Source organism: Thermobia domestica, chromosome 6 (assembly GCF_964235325.1).
Source record: "Thermobia domestica chromosome 6, izTheDome1.hap1.1, whole genome shotgun sequence".
NCBI lineage: Eukaryota > Metazoa > Arthropoda > Insecta > Zygentoma > Lepismatidae > Thermobia > Thermobia domestica.
The window spans coordinates 14351682-14371208 of NC_137459.1; positions in this window are offsets into that span (position 1 = coordinate 14351682).

Below are 19527 nucleotides of genomic sequence, written 5' to 3' on the forward strand. Positions count from 1 at the left end.
TAGAGAAGAAGGAAGACGAAGAATAGTGGCGCCAAAGACTTAAGTGAGAAATAACTAACGCTACAAAGACAAAAGTCGAATTTCTATCTCGACAAATCCATAGCCAAAATATTCTTAACATGCCAAAAGGGTGGTCTACTCAAATACGTAGACTCAAGGAACGCCCTGCTGCCAAGGATGCAAGTTCTGTGTCCATCAGATCCCAATCCCACAAGAGTTTGGTTGTAAGATTGAAATCCGATCCCCGTATCCGGCCCAAACCAGCAGGTTCCCGGAAATCGTCCGGAAGGTTAGAGAAGGCGCTAATTTAGAATTTCAAGAGAAAAAAAAAATCATCCGACCTCTTGGAAACTAGAAGATTCCAGAATAGGGATGAAATTAGAGTAATAGCTAAGGTATCCCTAATTAGTGATTTGCCAAAATAAAAAAAAATTAAATAAACTGAATTTTGGATCGGTGATTTCAATAACCCAAACATCACCGATGGCTACCCCGCTCAGACATGCCACAGTCTGGGACGTCGTTAATTTCCCTCATCTAATTAAACTAAGAAAAGACATGAAAATACTTAAGGGGACTAGGGGTCGACGTCCGGGTACGCTAAATTTAGTAGCAGTTAATTTAATCGGATAGTCCGAACTGAGTTATATGAACACTGCACCATAAATAAATAAGGTAAGCAACAAAAAAAAAAAAATCTCGGAGAGGCTATGAATGTTAAAGGTACAACTGACCGAAACCTGTACTTTTCGATGATCACAGGAAATAGCAGTTGGTTTTCTTAATTATCATTTCTGTCAACCTTTAGAAGTAATTCCCATATGATACTACTCTATCTATTGAAAGGCTTAAGATCTGGGGCTGTTATTATGAGGTACATAAATGCAAAGTAACACACAATTCCCAACTATAATTTACTATCCAAGTAGCAAACTCGGTTGGATGAATGCACCGGTGTAGAAGTCTAAACGCGAGAGATATTTTCTTTTCTTCGTAAACATATTCCTATTTTCACTATATAAAATTTACTAGGCCTATCCATTTAACTATAGGGGTCATCATCTTATTCATATTATATATCATATTATTAACATTTCATTACATTCATTCATTATCTACTAATTTTCGCACGAAGTAATATTTTATCAACACCCTATTTCGTACATTTTCACGCAGGCCATACACATATTTACATTACGCAGTAATAAATATATATATATATAACTATCACAATCTATCACGCTCAAACCACCACACGATCACATTCATCGAACCACGTACTCTTTATTTCGAAGCACCCAAATTGTATTTACCTTGCAGGTTTAAAAAAAAAAATCATACATGTATTTACGGAAAGTTAAATTGTCAACGATTAATCTATTTCTGATTTGTTGATAAAACTGAAGCAACAATGGAATTTTCTACAGCCACGGGAAAAGAGAATTTAATATTACATTTTCAAACAAACAGTAACAGCATATGGGCTTTACTTCTATTAAGAAAATAGGTGTTCTTTATTTCAGCGGATTATTCATTAACTACTGGACCTAGCAAGCTGAAATTTTTAGTACAGTAAGATCTCATGCTATTTTATACGAAGGTATACTCATCCGAACCGAAAACCATGTCCACGGGAAGTAATTTGAGAATAAATGGCCAAAATCAAACAATCTAGATCACTAAGTTATGCGATGTCGTAATGTCAACAAACAATTGACTACCGAAAACTGACGCTATGGCGCTGTAGTGGAGGCATAATTTACCGTGTACTGAAATATATACTTGTACTCATTAATCGGAAATTTAATATTTACTCTGGTTTATTTATGTTAGAAAAATGGTACTAAATTAAAGCATATTTATACACTGTCCAAATCGAAAATTCACACACTCACACAAACCTACTAACTACATACACCACTGTTAGTATTATACATAAAGACAACTAACTAAACTAAACATGCACCATTTAGTTACATGCATGTTGACGAAAATAACTTAACACATTAGATTTAAAATACATTACTCCTTCGTCGATATATACAGTCGGCTCTATTTAATTTAAAGGGGGTCAAAAATGAGAAAGGTAACACTAGGTCTAATTGACCTGACCAATTGTTTACATAATGATTGCCAAAAATTGATGCCCGGGGGGCACCTTAACGAGGTTTATGGAGGGACCCTTCCCCTGAAAGGGGAAAAGGCCCTAAAACGAACAATAACTAACCCATTCCCCCGCTAGAAACTGGTTCAATTTGGAAAAGGGGATAGGAGCCCTTTTAAGCTAACTTAAGCTGCCATTATTATTATTCACTTTACAACCATCAAACCTACGTACATGCGATTACTGAATAAATAATAGAAAGTCACATTTACTTAATACACGAACAACATGCACCAAACAGGTCGTAATTTCCCTAATCCCTACTTGAGTTTGAAATAAAATAAAAGTAAAGTCACTCTTTCACTGTTGTCTATTCTCGATAGGCAGCAAACATGGCTTCCTAGTAAACAGAACTGGAATTTGTTATTTCACTGAATTGCAGCTTCTTTACCAAAATTTGCGGATTTTTCGGGCTCCTATTCTGTTGTAAATCTTTAACTATTGGATTACATTATATGTTACCTTAGTTGTCCTTGTAACTTGGAATTCTTCCCGAAAAATATGTAGCACAAAATTCACAAGCTGCTCCTTGTAGGGTGTCGTCGATTGTTCTGATAACATTGCGCCGAAAAAGCCAGAGGTAAGAGAATTCCTCCAATCAGAAAGAAAACTTTAGCCGCGGAAATTACAAAGCGAATGGAAATTTGGCAAATCCAGATATAACCGGATCTGAAAGTGACTATGGACTAGTGAGAGGGGGTGAGGGAAAGATTAGGTACCTGGCCAAAATCTACATTGGTCTGAAATTAAGGAAATTTATATCCAATAACGGAACTATGTTCCGGTATGACGTCAGAATGGTAAACCTTGTAACTATTCAAGTTATATATCCGTAAATGGGATTTACACTCAATCAAAATATAAATAAATATATTATACAGTGGGAATATGGTTACTAACAAAACCTTTGGGTTTATTATATTTAATTCGAAGTAAAGAGAGTAAGTAAATTGTGTAACTAAACCGAAATTGAATTAAAAAAAAAATTGCTAGGTACAGGGTGCGTAAAAAAAAATTGCCATTACTTTCAACTGTAATGGTATATTACAATTATTTCCCTATAGTTCTTAACCATTTAATTCCTACTGATTGATTTCTTTTCTTAATTATTAAGATTTTTTTTAAAAGATGATAGTCTTATTATGTTTTTTAGTTACCTAGTTTCTAATTTTTATTTAAAAAAAATGTAATTATGGTTTCCTATTCTTGTTTAATGGTTTATTATATTATTTATTATCATGTATTAATACATTTATTAATTAGGCTACTATTTATCCTTTTTCCCCTCTTGTTATTCCACATGAGTGGTTAATGATATTGTTTAATTAATTTTATATTTACTTTATTAATTGTTTAAATTGTTATATTATTTAGTTAAGTTTTATTTAATAATGTGTTGCTTCATCTTTCTTCGGTTTTCACCGTATGACAATGGTTCCTCTCCCGTATGCTATGCTGTATGATTATTTATCAAACTGCACTTCTCTTCACTTTTCACAGCAAAACAGATCACTGTGGTTTTTCACTGTATGGTTGGTTCTCTCCTGTGGACACGGAACACATTTACACTAACATTTCACTTCACTAATAACTTCCACTCTTATATGACATAAATTTAATAGTTATTCATGTAGTGTTCCGCGAGTGTTCCCAGTTTCGTGTCCATGTCATATCACAGTCCTGTATGTGCTGACTTGAGGTCCAGGACCCACTCAGAGCACTTAGTGTGGATCCTGGTCCGTTGTGTCCTTCCGCCCGCACACCCAGGCTGGGACCGTCATTTCGGCCGAGATCGACTGAAGCGGTCACTAAGTTCACTATCTCTGAGACACTCCTCTTCACTTATCGTCCATGACGCAATGAGGTACACCCAAAAACCCGAAAACCGAAAACCCGGAGACCACGAACACAAAAGCACACATGCGACGCACACACACAAGACCATACGCGTCCGGAGTTCCATCCGGTGTAAACCGGGGATGCGATGATCCACTCGCTCCTCTCCCCCGGGGGGCACGGAATACCAGTGCCATCCTGAAGATTTTCTTCGGTCCGGAAGATTTCATTCATTCAAAACACTCAAAGACACATCCACTCTAATTCTATTTACATTTATGCAATGCTTATTCGTTTTCATTGTAATAAGTTCTTCTTCTTATTTCAGAATAGCTGTTTGCTATTCGCTTTAAGATGTTAAAATCATTTTCGTTTTCGATTACTTGTATTAGATTTTTACGTCTGATATTTTCCCTCTCTGGTATTACATCTTCTGTCAGAGGGCACCAAAAGATGTGGTGCTCTGGTGTTCCAATTTCGTCGCATTCACAAATTGTATTTTCTTTGGCCTTTATTCTATACAGGTAAGTTTCATAGGGGCCGTGCCCACTTAGAAAGTGAATGACACCTGGACTTGATACATACTGTTTGACCATATTGCTTCAGTGTGTTAATTGCTTTGAAAATCCAACACAATCCCTCCGGGCATCTTGCTTTGAGCGAATGGAGCGCCACGCAGCGGCGAGTCTCATTATTTTCTTGACACATACTGTGCGTGAGGATATTGCTTCAATGCGTTAATTGTTTTGATCATCCACCAGAATCCCTCCCGGTAGCTTGCTTCTAGCGAATGGAGCGCCACGCAGCGGCGAGTCTCATTACTTTCTTGACACATACTGTTTGTGAACCTAGTGCTTCACCGCTTTAATTGGTTGGATTATTTACCACAATCTCTCCAGGGATCTTGCTTCAAGAGAATAAAGCGCCAGGCAGCGGCGAGTCTCAATACTTTCTGCATACGCTTTATTAGGAAACAGTTCGTCAGTGCGTTAATTGTTTTGATCATCCACCAGAATCCCTCCGGGTAGCTTGCTTCTAGCGAATGGAGCGCCACGCAGCGCGAGTCTCATTATTTTCTTGACACATACTGTGTGTGAACATATTGCTTCAATGCGTTAATTGTTTTGATCATCCACCAAAATCCCTCCGTTTAGACTGCCTCTAGCGAATGGAGCGCCACGCTGCGGCGAGTCTCATTACTTTCTGCATACGCTTTATTAGGAAACAGTTCGTCAGTGCGTTAATTGTTTTGACCATCCACCACAAACCTCCGGGTAGCTTGCTTCTAGCGAATGGAGCGCCACGCAGCTGCGAGTCTCATTACTTTCTGTATACATTTTTTGAGGGCATAGTTCGTCAGTGCGTTAATTGTTTTGATCATCCAACACAATCCCTCCGGGCATCTTGCTTTTAGCGAATGGAGCGCCACGCAGCGGCGAGGCTCGTTACTTTATTGACACATACTGTGTGTGAGCAAAGTGCTTCAATGTGTTAATTGTTTTGACCATCCAACAGAATCCCTCCAGGTAGCTTGCTTCTAGCGAATGGAGCGCCACGCAGCTGCGAGTCTCATTACTTTCTGTATGCATTTTTTGAGGGCATAGTTCGTCAGTGCGTTAATTCTTTGGATCATACCCCAAAATCCCTCCGGGTAGCTTGCTTCTAGCTAATGGAGCGCCACGCAGCGTCGAGTCTCATTATTTTGTTGACATATACTGTGTGTGAGCATTGTGCTTCAGTGCGTTAATTGTTTTGATCATCCACCAGAATCCCTCCGGATACCTTGCCTCTAGGGAATGGACCGCCACGCAGCGGCGAGTCTCATTACTTTCTTGACACAAACTGTGTGTGAGCATATTGCTTCAATGCGTTAATTGTTTTGATCATCCACCACAATACCTCCGGGTAGCTTGCTTCTAGCGAATGGAGCGCCACGCAGCGGCGAGTCTCATTATTTTCTTGACACATGCTGTATGTGTGCATAGTTCTTGAGTGAGTTAATTGTTTTGATCATCCACCACAATCCCTCCGAGTAGATTGCTTCTAGCGAATGGAGAGCCACGAAGCGGCGGGTATAATTACTTTCTTGACGCATATTGTTGGTGAGCATAGTGCTTCAATGCGTTAATTGTTTTGATCATCCACCAGATTCCCTCCGGGTAGCTAGCTTCTAGCGAATGGAGCGCCACGCCGCGGCGAGTCTCATTATTTTTTTTGACACATACTGTGTGTGAGCATATTGCTTCAATGCGTTAATTGTTTTGATCATCCACCACAATACCTCCGGGTAGCTTGCTTCTAGCGAATGGAGCGCCACGCAGCGGCGAGTCTCATTATTTTCTTGACACATGCTGTATGTGTGCATAGTTCTTGAGTGAGTTAATTGTTTTGATCATCCACCACAATCCCTCCGAGTAGATTGCTTCTAGCGAATGGAGAGCCACGAAGCGGCGGGTATAATTATTTTCTTGACACGTACTGTGTGTGATCATATTGCTTCACTGCGTTAATTGTTTTGATCATCCACCAGAATCCCTTCGGGTAGCTTGCTTCTAGCGAATGGAGCGCCACGCTGCGACGAGACTCATTAATTTCTGCATACACCTTATGAGGGCACAGTTCGTCAGTGCGTTAATTGTTTTGACCATCCACCACAATCCCTCCGGGTAGCTTCCTTCTAGGGAATGGAACGCCACGCAGCGGCGAGTCTCATTAATTTCTTGACACATACTGTGTGTGAGCATACTGCTTCAATGCGTTAATTGTTTCGATCATCCACCCGAATCCCTTCGGGTAGCTTGCTTCTAGCAAATGGAGTGCCACGCAGCGGCGCGTCTCATTATTTTCTTGACACATGCTGTATGTGTGCATAATTCTTGAGTGAGTTAATATTTTTGATCATCCACCACAATCCCTCCGGGAAGCTTGCATCTAGCGAATGGAGCGTCACGCAGCGGCGAGTGTCATTACTTTCTTGACATATACTGTGTGTCAGTATAGTGCTTCACCGCGTTAATTGGTTGGATTATTTACCTCAATCTCTCCGGGGAGCTTGCTTCAAGAGAATAAAGCGCCACGCAGCGGCGAGTCTCATTACTTTCTGCATACACTTTATGAGGCTATAGTCCGTCAATGCGTTAATTGTTTGGATCATCCACCGGAATCCCTCCGCGTAGCTTGCTTCTAGCGAATGGAGCGTCACGCAGCGGCGAGTCTCATTAATTTCTTGACACATACTGTGTGAGCATAGAGCTTCAGTGAGTTAATTGTTTTGATCATGCACCACAATCCCTCCGGGTACCTTGCTTCTAGCGAATGGAGCGCCACCCGGCGGCGAGGCTCATTATTTTCTTGACACATACTGTGTGTGAGCATAGAGCTTCAGTTTGTTAATTGTTTTGATCATGCACCAGAATCCCTCCGCGTAGCTTGCTGCTAGCGAATGGAGCGCCACGCAGCGGCGAGTCTCATTTCTTTCTGCATACACTTTATGAGGGCATAGTTCGTCTGTGCGTTAATTGTTTTTATCATCCACTACAATCCCTCCGGGGAGTTTGCTTCTAGCGAATGGAGCACTACGCTGCGGCGAGTCTCATTATTTTCTTGACTCATACTGTGCTTGAGCATATTGCTACAATGTGTTAATTGCTTTGATCATCCACCCGAATCCTTCCGGGTAGCTTGCTTCAAGCAAATGGAGCGCCGCGCTGCGGCGAGACTCATTACTTTCTGTGTACACCTTATGAAAGCACAGTTAGTGCGTTAATTCTTTGGATCATCCACCAAAATCTCTTAGGGTAGCTTGCTTCTAGGGAATGGAGCGCCACGCAGCGGCGAGTCTCATTATTTTCTAGACACATACTGTGTGTGAGCATATTGCTTCAATGCGTTAATTGTTTTGATTATCCACCAGTATCCCTCCGGGTAGCTTGCTTCTAGCGAATGGAGCGCCACGCAGCGGCGTGTCTCATTACTTTCTGTATAAATTTTTTCAGGGCATAGTTCGTCTGTGCGTTAATTCTTTGGATCATCCACCACAATCCCTCCGGGTAGCTTGCTTCTAGCGAATGGAGCGCCACGCTGCGGCGAGACTCATTACTTTCTGCATACACTTTATGAGTTCACAGTTCGTCAGCGCGTTAATTGGTTGGATCATCTACCAGAATCCCTCCGGGGAGCTTGCTTCAAGAGAATGCAGAGCCACGCACTGGCGAGTCTCATTATTTTCTGCATACACTTTATGAGGTTATAGTTCATCAGAGCGTTTATTGTTTGTCCATCCACCACAATCCATCCAGGTAGCTTGCTTCTAGCGAATGGAGCGCCACGCTGCGGCGAGACTCATTACTTTCTGTATACATTTTTTGAGGGCATAGTTCGTCAGTGCGTTAATTGTTTTGATCATCCAACACAATCCCTCCGGGCATCTTGCTTTTAGCGAATGGAGCGCCACGCAGCGGCGAGGCTCATTACTTTATTGACACATACTGTGTGTGAGCAAAGTGCTTCAATGTGTTAATTGTTTTGACCATCCAACAGAATCCCTCCAGGTAGCTTGCTTCTAGCGAATGGAGCGCCACGCAGCGGCGAGTCTCATTATTTTCTGCATACATTTTATGTGGGCATAGTTAGTCACTGCGTTAATTGCTTTGAACATCCACCAGAATCCCTCTTGGTAGCTTGCTTCAAGCGAATGGAGCGCAAGCAGCGGCGAGTCTCATTACTTTCTTGACACATACTGTGTGTGAGCATTGTGCTTCAGTGCGTTAATTGTTTTGATCATCCACCAGAATCCCTCCGGATACCTTGCCTCTAGGGAATGGACCGCCACGCAGCGGCGAGTCTCATTACTTTCTTGACACAAACTGTGTGTGAGCATATTGCTTCAATGCGTTAATTGTTTTGATCATCCACCACAATACCTCCGGGTAGCTTGCTTCTAGCGAATGGAGCGCGACGCAGCGGCGAGTCTCATTATTTTCTTGACACATGCTGTATGTGTGCATAGTTCTTGAGTGAGTTAATTGTTTTGATCATCCACCACAATCCCTCCGGGTAGATTGCTTCTAGCGAATGGAGAGCCACGAAGCGTCGAGTATCATTACTTTCTTGACGCATATTGTGGGTGAGCATAGTGCTTCAGTGCGTTAAATTTTTGATCATCCAACGCAATCTCTCCGAGTAGCATCCTTCTACCGAATGGAGCGCCACGCAGCGGCGTGTCTCGATACTTTCTTTACACATAGTGTGTGTGAGCATAGTTCTTCAGCGCGTTAATTGTTTGCATCATCCACCACAATCCCTCCGGGGAGCTTGCTGCAAGAGAATTAAGCGCCAGGCAGTGGGGAGTATCATTTCTTTCTGCATACACTTTATGAGCGCATGGTTCGTCAGTGCGTTAATTGTTTTGACCATCCACCAAAATCCCTCCGGGAAGCTTGCTTCTAGCGAATGGAGCGTCACGCAGCGGCGAGTCTCATTAATTTCTTGACACATACTGTGTGAACATAGTGCTTCAGTGAGTTAATTGTTTTGATCATCCACCACAATCCCTCCGGGTACCCTGCTTCTAGCGAATGGAGCGCCACGCAGCGGCGAGTGTCATTACTTTCTTGACATATACTGTGTGTCAGTATAGTGCTTCACCGCGTTAGTTGGTTGGATTATTTACCTCAATCTCTCCAGGGAGCTTGCTTCAAGAGAATAAAGCGCCACGCAGCGGCGAGTCTCATTACTTTCTGCATACACTTTATGAGGCTATAGTCCGTCAATGCGTTAATTGCTTGGATCATGCACCAGAATCCCTCCGCGTAGCTTGCTTCTAGCGAATGGAGCGCCATGCAGCGCCGGGTCTCATTTCTTTCTGCATACACTTTAAGAGGGCATAGTTCGTCTGTGCGTTAATTGTTTTTATCATCCACTACAATCCCTCCGGGGAGCTTGCTTCTAGCGAATGGAGCCCCACGCTGCGGCGAGTCTCATTATTTTCTTGACTCATACTGTGTTTGAGCATATTGCTACAATGTGTTAATTGCTTTGATCATCCACCCGAATCCTTCCGGGTGGCTTGCTTCAAGCGAATGGAGCGCCGCGCTGCGGCGAGACTCATTACTTTCTGCATACACCTTATGAAAGCAGAGTTAGTCAGTGCGTTAATTCTTTGGATCATCCACCAAAATCTCTCCGGGTAGCTTGCTTCTAGGGAATGGAGCGCCACGCAGCGGCGAGTCTCATTATTTTCTAGACACATACTGTGTGTGAGCATATTGCTTCAATGCGTTAATTGTTTTGATCATCCACCAATATCCCTCCGGGTAGCTTGCTTTTAGCGAATGGAGCGCCACGCAGCGGCGTGTCTCATTACTTTCTGTAAAAAAAATTTTTAGGGCATAGTTCGTCTGTGGGTTAATTCTTTGGATCATCCATCAAAATCTCTCCGGGTAGCTTGCTTCTAGCGAATGGTGCGCCACGCAGCGGAGAGTCTCATTACTTTCTTGACACATACTGCGGGTGAGCATAGTGCTTCAATGCGTTAATTCTGTTCATCATAAACCAGAATCCCTCCGGGTAGCTTGCTTCTAGGGAATGGAGCGCCACGCAGCGGCGAGTCTCATTATTTTCTTGACACATACTGTGTGTGAGCATAGTGCTTCAGTGCGTTAATTGTTTTGATCATCCACCTGAATCCCTCCGGGTAGCTTGCTTCTAGCGAATGGAGCGCGACACAGCGGCGAGTCTCATTATTTTCTTGACACATACTGTGTGTGAGAATATTGCTTGAATGCGTTAATTGTTTTGATCATCCACCCGAAGCCCTCCGGGAAGCTTGATTCTAGCGAATGGAGCGCCACGCTGCGGCGAGGCTCATTACTTTCTGCATTCACTTTATGAGGGCATAGTTCGTCAGTGCGTTAATTGTTTTGACCATCCACCAAAATCCCTCCGGGTAGCTTGCTTCTAGCGAATGGAGCGCCACGCTGCGGCGAGAATCATTACTTTCTGCATACACTTTATGAGGGCACAGTTCGTCGGCGCGTTAATTGGTTGGATCATCCACCACAATCCCTCCGGGGAGCTTGCTTCAAGAGAATGCAGAGCCACGCAGTGGCGGGTCTCATTATTTTCTGCATACACTTTATGAGGTCATAGTTCATCAGAGCGTTAATTGTTTTGACCATCCACCACAATCCATCCAGGTAGCTTGCTTCTAGCGAATGTAGCGCCACACAGCGGCGAGTCTCATTAATTTCTTGACACATACTGTTTGAGCATATTGCTTCAGTGCGTTAATTGTTTTGATCATCTAACACAATCCCTCCAGGCATCTTGCTTTTAGCGAATGGAGCGCCACGCAGCGGCGAGACTCATTATTTTATTAACACATACTGTGTGTGAGCATAGTGCTTCAGTGCGTTAATTGTTTTGATCATCCACCATAATCCCTCCGGGTAGCTTGCTTCTAGCGAATGGAGCGCCACACAGCGGCGAGTCTCATTATTTTCTTGACACATACTGTGTGTTAGCATATTGCTTCAATGCGTTAATTGTTTTGATCATCCACCAGAATCCCTCCGGGTAGCTTGCTTCTAGCGAATGGAGCGCCACGCAGCGGCGAGTCTCATTACTTTCTTGACACATACTGTGTGTGAGCATAGTGATTCAATGCGTTAATTTTTGATCATCCACCAAAATCCCTCCGTTTAGACTGCTTCTAGCGAATGGAGCGCCACGCTGCGGCGAGTCTCATTACTTTCTGCATACACTTTATGAGGGCACAGTTCGTCAGCGCGTTAATTGGTTGGATCATCCACCACAATCCCTCCGGGGAGCTTGCTTCAAGAGAATGCAGAGCCACGCAGTGGCGGGTCTCATTATTTTCTGCATACACTTTATGAGGTCATAGTTCATCAGAGCGTTAATTGTTTTGACCATCCACCACAATCCATCCAGGTAGCTTGCTTCTAGCGAATGGAGCGCCACACAGCGGCGAGTCTCATTATTTTCTTGACACATACTGTGTGTTAGCATATTGCTTCAATGCGTTAATTGTTTTGATCATCCACCAGAATCCCTCCGGGTAGCTTGCTTCTAGCGAATGTAGCGCCACACAGCGGCGAGTCTCATTAATTTCTTGACACATACTGTTTGAGCATATTGCTTCAGTGCGTTAATTGTTTTGATCATCTAACACAATCCCTCCAGGCATCTTGCTTTTAGCGAATGGAGCGCCACGCAGCGGCGAGACTCATTATTTTATTAACACATACTGTGTGTGAGCATAGTGCTTCAGTGCGTTAATTGTTTTGATCATCCACCATAATCCCTCCGGGTAGCTTGCTTCTAGCGAATGGAGCGCCACACAGCGGCGAGTCTCATTATTTTCTTGACACATACTGTGTGTTAGCATATTGCTTCAATGCGTTAATTGTTTTGATCATCCACCAGAATCCCTCCGGGTAGCTTGCTTCTAGCGAATGTAGCGCCACACAGCGGCGAGTCTCATTAATTTCTTGACACATACTGTTTGAGCATATTGCTTCAGTGCGTTAATTGTTTTGATCATCTAACACAATCCCTCCAGGCATCTTGCTTTTAGCGAATGGAGCGCCACGCAGCGGCGAGACTCATTATTTTATTAACACATACTGTGTGTGAGCAAAGTGCTTCAATGTGTTAGTTGTTTTGACCATCCAACAGAATCCCTCCAGGTAGCTTGCATCTAGCGAATGGAGCGTCACGCAGCTGCGAGTCTCATTACTTTCTGTATACACTTTTGAGGACATAGTTCGTCAGTGCGTTAATTCTTTGGATCATCCCCCAAAATCCCTCCGGGTAGCTTGCTTCTAGGGAATGGAGCGCCACGCAGCGGCGAGTCTCATTACTTTCTTGACACATACTGTGTGTGAGCATATTGCATCAATGCGTTAATTCTTTGGATCATCCACCAAAATCTCTCCGGGTAGCTTACTTCTAGCGAATGGTGGGCCGCGCAGCAGCGAGTCTCATTATTTTTTTGACACATACTGTGTGTGAGCATTGTGCTTCAGTTCGTTAATTGTTTTGATCATCCACCACAATCCCACCACATAGCTTGCTTCTAGCGAATGGAGCGCCACGCAACGGTGAGTCTCATTAATTTCTGAATACATTTTTTGAGGGCATAGTTCGTCAGTGCGTTAATTCTTTGGATCATCCCCCAAAATCCCTCCGGGTAGCTTGCTTCTAGGGAATGGAGCGCCACGCAGCGTCGAGTCTCATTATTTTGTTGACATATACTGTGTGTGAGCATTGTGCTTCAGTGCGTTAATTGTTTTGATCATCCACCAGAATCCCTCCGGGTAACTTGCCTCTAGGGAATGGACCGCCACGCAGCGGCGAGTCTCATTACTTTCTTGACACATACTGTGTGTGAGCATATTGCATCAATGCGTTAATTCTTTGGATCATCCACCAGAATCCCTCCGGGTAGCTTGCTTCTAGCGAATGGAGCACCACGCAGCGGCGAGTCTCATTACTTTCTGCATACCCTTTATGAGGGCATAGTTCGTCCGTGCGTTAATTGTTTTGATCATCCACCACAATCCCTCCGGGTAGCTTACTTCTAACGAATGGAGCGCCTCAAACCGGCGAGTCTCATTACTTTCTTGACACATACTGTGTGTGAGCATTACTCCAGTGCGTTAATTGGTTGGATCATCCACCACAATCCCCCCGGGGACCTTGCTTCTATGGAATGGAGCGCCACGCAGCGGCAAGTCTCGTTTTCTTGACACATACTGTGTGTGAGCATAGTGCTTCAGTGCGTTAATTGAATTGCTCATCCAAAAGAATCCCTCCGGGTAGCCTGCTTACAACGAATGGAGCGCAACGCAGCGGAGAGTCTCATTACTTTAAGCATATACTTTGTGAGGGCATACATCGTCAGTGAATTAATTGTTTTGATCATTCACCAGAATCCCTTCGGGTAGCTTGCTTCTTGCGAATGGACTGCCACGCAGCGGCGAGTCTCATTATTTCTTCACAAATACTGTGTGTGAGCATAGTGTTACAGTTCGTTAATTGTTTTGATCATCCACAACAATCCCACCGGGTAGCTTGCTTCTTGCTAATGGAGCGCCGCACCGCGTCCAGTCTCATTACTTTCTTGACACATACTCTGTGTGAGCATAGTGCTTCAGTACGTTAATTGGTTGGATCCTACAACACAATCCCTCCCGTGAGCTTGCTTCAAGCGAATGGAGCACCACAACGCGGCGAGTGTCATTACTTTCTGCATACAATTTATGAAAGCATAGTTCGTCCGTGCGTTAATTGTCTTGTTCATCCACCACAATCCATCCGGGTAGCTTGATTCTAACGAATGGAGCGCAACAAAGCGGCGAGTCTCATTTCTTTCTTGACACATACTGTGTGTGAGCATAATGCTTCAATGCGATAATTGTTTTGATCATTAAAAAGAATCCCTTCGGGTAGCTTGCTTCAAGCGAATGGAGCGCCACGCAGCGTCGAGTCTCATTACTTTCTGCATACTCTTTATGTGTACTTAGTTCGTCAGTGGTTTAATTGTTTTGATCATCCACCACAATCCCACCGGTTAGCTTGCTTCTAGCGAGCGGAGCGCCACGCCGCGACGAGTGTCATTACTTTCTTCACACATACTGTGTGAGAGCATAATGCCTTAGTGCGTTATTTGGTTGGATCATCCACCACAATCCCTCCGAGGAGCTTGCTTGGAGCGAATGGAGCGCCACGCAGCAGTGAGTCTCATTTCTTTCTGCATACACTTACGAGGGCATAGTTCGTCAGTGCGTTAATTCTTTTGATCATCCACCACAATCCCTCCAGGTAGCTTGCTTTTAGCAATTGGAGCGCCACGCAGCGTCGGGTCTCATTACTTTCTTATCACATACCGTGTGTGAGCATAGTGCTTCAGTATGTTAATTGGTTGGATCCTACACCACAATCCCTCCGGTGAGCTTGCTTCAAGCGAATTGAGCACCACACAGCGGCGAGTCTCATTACTTTCTGCATACAATTTATGAGTGCATAGTTCGTCCGTGCGTTAATTGTCTTGTTCATCCACCACAATCCATCCTGGTTGCTTGCTTCTAACGAATGGAGCGCCACGCAGCGGCGAGTCTCATTACTTTCTTCACACATACTGTGTGTGAGCATAGTGCTACAGTGCGTTAATTGGTTGGATCATCCACCACAATCCCTCCGAAGAGCTTGCTTCAAGCGAATGAAGCGCAAAGCAGCGGAGAGTCTCATTACTTTCTGCATACACTTTATGAGGGCATACTTCGTCAGTGATTTAATTGTTTAGATCATCCACCAGAGTCCCTCCGGGTAGCTTGCTTCTTGCGAATGGACCGCCACACAGCGGCGAGTCTCATTACTTTCTTCACAAATACTGTGGTTGAGCATAGTGCTACAGTTCGTTAATTGTTTTGATCATCCACCACAATCCCACCGGATAGTTTGCTTCTAGCGAATGGAGCGCCTCGCAGCGTCGAGTCTCATTACTTCCTTGACACATACTGGGTGTGAGCATAGTGCTTCAGTGTATTAATAGTTTTGATCATCCACCAGAATCCCTGCGGGTAGCTTGCTTCTAGCGAATGGAGCGCCACGCAGCGGCGAGTCTCATTATTTTCTGTACACATTTTTTGACGGCATAGTTCGTCAGTGCGTTAATTGTTCGGATCATCCACCAAAATCCCTCCGGGTAGCTTGTTTCTAGCGAATGGAGTGCCACGCAGCGTCGAGTCTCATTACTTTCTTGAAAATTACTGTGTGTGAGAAAAGTGATTCAATGCGTTAATTGTTTTGACCATCCACCAGAATCCCTCCGGGTAGCTTCCTTTTGCGAATAGAGCGCCACGCAGCGGCGAGTCTCATTACTTTCTGCATACTCTTTATTAGGGCATAGTTCGTCGGTGCGTTAATTGTTTTCACCATCCACCATAATTCCTCCGGGTAGCTTGCTTCTGGCGAATGGAGCGCCACGGAGCGGCGAGTTTGATTACTTTCTTGACACATTCTCTGTGTGAGCATAATGCTTCAGTGCGTTAATTGTTTTCATCATCCACCACAATCCCACCCTGTAGCTTCCTTCTAGCGAATGGAGCGCCACGCAGCGGCGAGTCTCATTACTTTCCTCACACATACTGTGTGTGAGCATAGTGCTACAGTGCGTTAATTAGTTGGATCATCCACCACAATCCCTCCGAAGAGCTTGCTTCAAGCGAATGGAGCGCAAAGCAGCGAAGAGTCTCATTACTTTCTGCGTACACTTTATGAGGGCATACCTCGTCAGTGATTTAATTGTTTTGATCATCCACCAGAATCCTTCCGGGTACCTTGCTTCTTGCGAATGGACCGCCACGCAGCGGCTATTCTCATTACTTTCTTCACAAATACTGTGATTGAGCATAGTGCTACAGTTCGCTAATTGTTTTGATCATCCACCACAATCCCACCGGATAGCTTGCTTCTATCGAATGGAGCGCGTCGCAGCGTCGAGTCTCATTACTTTCTTGACATATACTGTGTGTGAGCATAGTGCTTCAGTGCGTTAATAGTTTTGATCATCCACCAGAATCCCTCCGGATAGCTTGCTTCTAGCGAATGGAGCGCCACGCAGCGGCGAGTCTCATTACTTTCTGTACACATTTTTTGACGGCATAGTTCGTCAGTGCGTTAATTGTTCGGATCATCCACCAAAATCCCTCCGGGTAGATTGTTTCTAGCGAATGGAGCGCTACGCAGCGGCGAGATTCATTACTTTCTTGACGCATACTGTGTGTGAACAAAGTGATTCAATGAGTTAATTGTTTTGACCATCCACCAGAATCCCTCCGGGTAGCTTGCTTTTAGCGAATGGAGCGCCACGCAGCGGCGAGTCTCATTTCTTTCTACATACACTTTATGAGGGCATAGTTCGTCAGTGCGTTAATTGTTTTCACCATCCACCACAATTCCTCCGGGTAGCTTGCTTCTGGCGAATGGAGCGCCACGGAGCGGCGAGTCTGATTACTTTCTTGACACATTCTGTGTGTGAGCATAATGCTTCGGTGCGTTAATTGTTTTCATCATCCACCACAATCCCACCCTCTAGCTTCCTTCTAGCGAATGAAGCGCCACGCAGCGGCGAGTCTCATTATTTTATTCACACATACTGTGTGTGAGCATAGTGCTACAGTGCGTTAATTGGTTGGATCATCCACCAAAATCTCCCCGGGGACCTTGCTTCTATGGTATGGAGCGCCACGCAGCGGCAAGTCTCATTTTCTTGACACATACTGTGTTTGAGCATAGTGGTTCAGTGCGTTAATTGAATTGATCATCCAAAAGAATCCCTTCGAGTAGCCTACTTCTAACGAATGGAGCGCATCAAAACGGCGAGTCTCATTACTTTCTTGACACATACTGTGTGTGAGCATAATGCTTCAATGCGATAATTGTTTTGATCATCCACCAGAATCCCTCCGGGTGTCTTGCTTCTAGCGAATAGAGCGCCACGCAGCGGCGAGTCTCATTACTTTCTGAAACATTTTTTGACGGCATAGTTCGTCAGTGCGTTAATTGTTTGGATCATCCACAAAAATCCCTCCAGGTAGCTTGTTTCTAGCGAATGGAGCGCCACGCAGCGGCGAGCCTCATTACTTTCTGCATAGACTTTATGAGGGTATGGTTCGTCAGTGTGTTAATTGTTTCGATCATCCACCAAAATCCCTCTGGGTAGCTTGCTTCTTGCGAATGGAGCGCCACGCAGCGGCGAGTCTCATTAATATCTTGACAGATACTGGGTGTGAGCATAGTGTTACAGTGCGTTAATTGGTTTGATCATATACCAGAATCCCCCCGAGGACCTTGCTTCCAGCGAATGGAGCGCCACGCAGCGGCGAGTCTCATTTTCTTGACACATACTCTGTGTGAGCATTGTGCTTCAGTGCGTTAATTGTTTTAATCATCCACCACAATCCCTCTGGGTAGCTTGCTTCCTGCGAATGGAGCGCCACGCAGCGGCGAGTCTCATTAATATCTTGACACATACTGTGTGTGAGCATAGTGCTTCAGTGCGTTAATTGGTTGGATCATCCACCACAATCCCCCCGGGGACCTTGCTTCTAGCGAATGGAGCGCCATGCAGCGGCGAGTCTCATTTCTTTCTGCATACACTTAATGAGGGCATAGTTTGTCAGTGCGTTAATTTTATTGACCATCCACCACAATCCCTCCGGGGAGCTTGCTTCAAGAGAATGGAGCACCACGCAGGGGCGAGTCTCATTACTTTCTTGACACATACTGTGTGTGAGCATAATGCTTCAATGCGATAATTGTTTTGATCATCCACCACAATCCCTCCGGGTGTCTTGCTTCTAGCGAATGGAGCGGCACGCGGCGGCGAGTCTCATTACTTTCTGTACACATTTTTTGACGGCATAGTTCGTCAGTGCGTTAATTGTTTGGATCATCCACCAAAAATCCCTCCAGGTAGTTTGTTTCTAGCGAATGGAGCGCCAGGCAGCGGCGAGTCTCATTACTTTCTTGACACATACTGTGTGTGAGCAAAGTGATTCAATGCGTTAAATGTTTTGACCATCCACCAGAATCCCTCCGGGTAGCTTGCTTTTAGCGAATGGAACGCAACGCAGCGGCGAGTCTCATTACTTTCCGGATACAATTTATGAGGGCATAGTTCGTCAGTGCGTTAATTGTTTTGACCATCCACCACAATCCCTCCGGGTAGCTTGCTTCTGGCGAATGGAGCGCCACGCAGCTTCGAGTTTCATTAATATCTTGACACATACTGTGTGTGAGCATAGTGCTTCAGTGCGTTAATTGGTTGGATCATATACCAGAATCGCCCCGGGTTCTTGCTTCCAGCGAATGGAGCGCCACGCTGCGGCGAGTCTCATTTTCTTGACACATACTCTGTGTGAGCATTGTGCTTCAGTGCGTTAATTGTTTTAATCATCCAAAAAAATCCCTTCGGGTAGCTTGCTTCTAGCGAGTGGAGCTCCACGCAGAGGCGAGTCTTATTTCTTTCTGCATACACTTAATAAGGGCATAGTTCGTCAGTGCGTTAATTGTTTGGATCAACCACCAAAATCCCTCTGGGTAGCTTGCTTCTAGGGAATGAAACGTCACGCAGCGGCGAGTCTCATTATTTTCTTGAAACATACTGTGTGTGAGCATAGTGCTTCAGTGCGTTAAAAGTTTTGATCATCCACCACAATCCCTCCGGGTAGCTTGCTTCTGGCGAATGGAGCGCCACGCAGCGGGGAGTCTCATTACTTTCTTGACGCATACTGTGTGTGAGCAAAGTGATTCAATGCGTTATTTTTTTTGACTATCCACCAGAATCCCTCCGGGTAGCTTGCTTTTAGCGAATGGAGCGCCACGCAGCGGCGAGTCTCATTACTTTCTGCATACACTATATGAGGGCATAGTTCGTCAGTGCGATAATTATTTTCACCATCCACCACAAATCCTCCGGGTAGCTTGCTTCTGGCGAATGG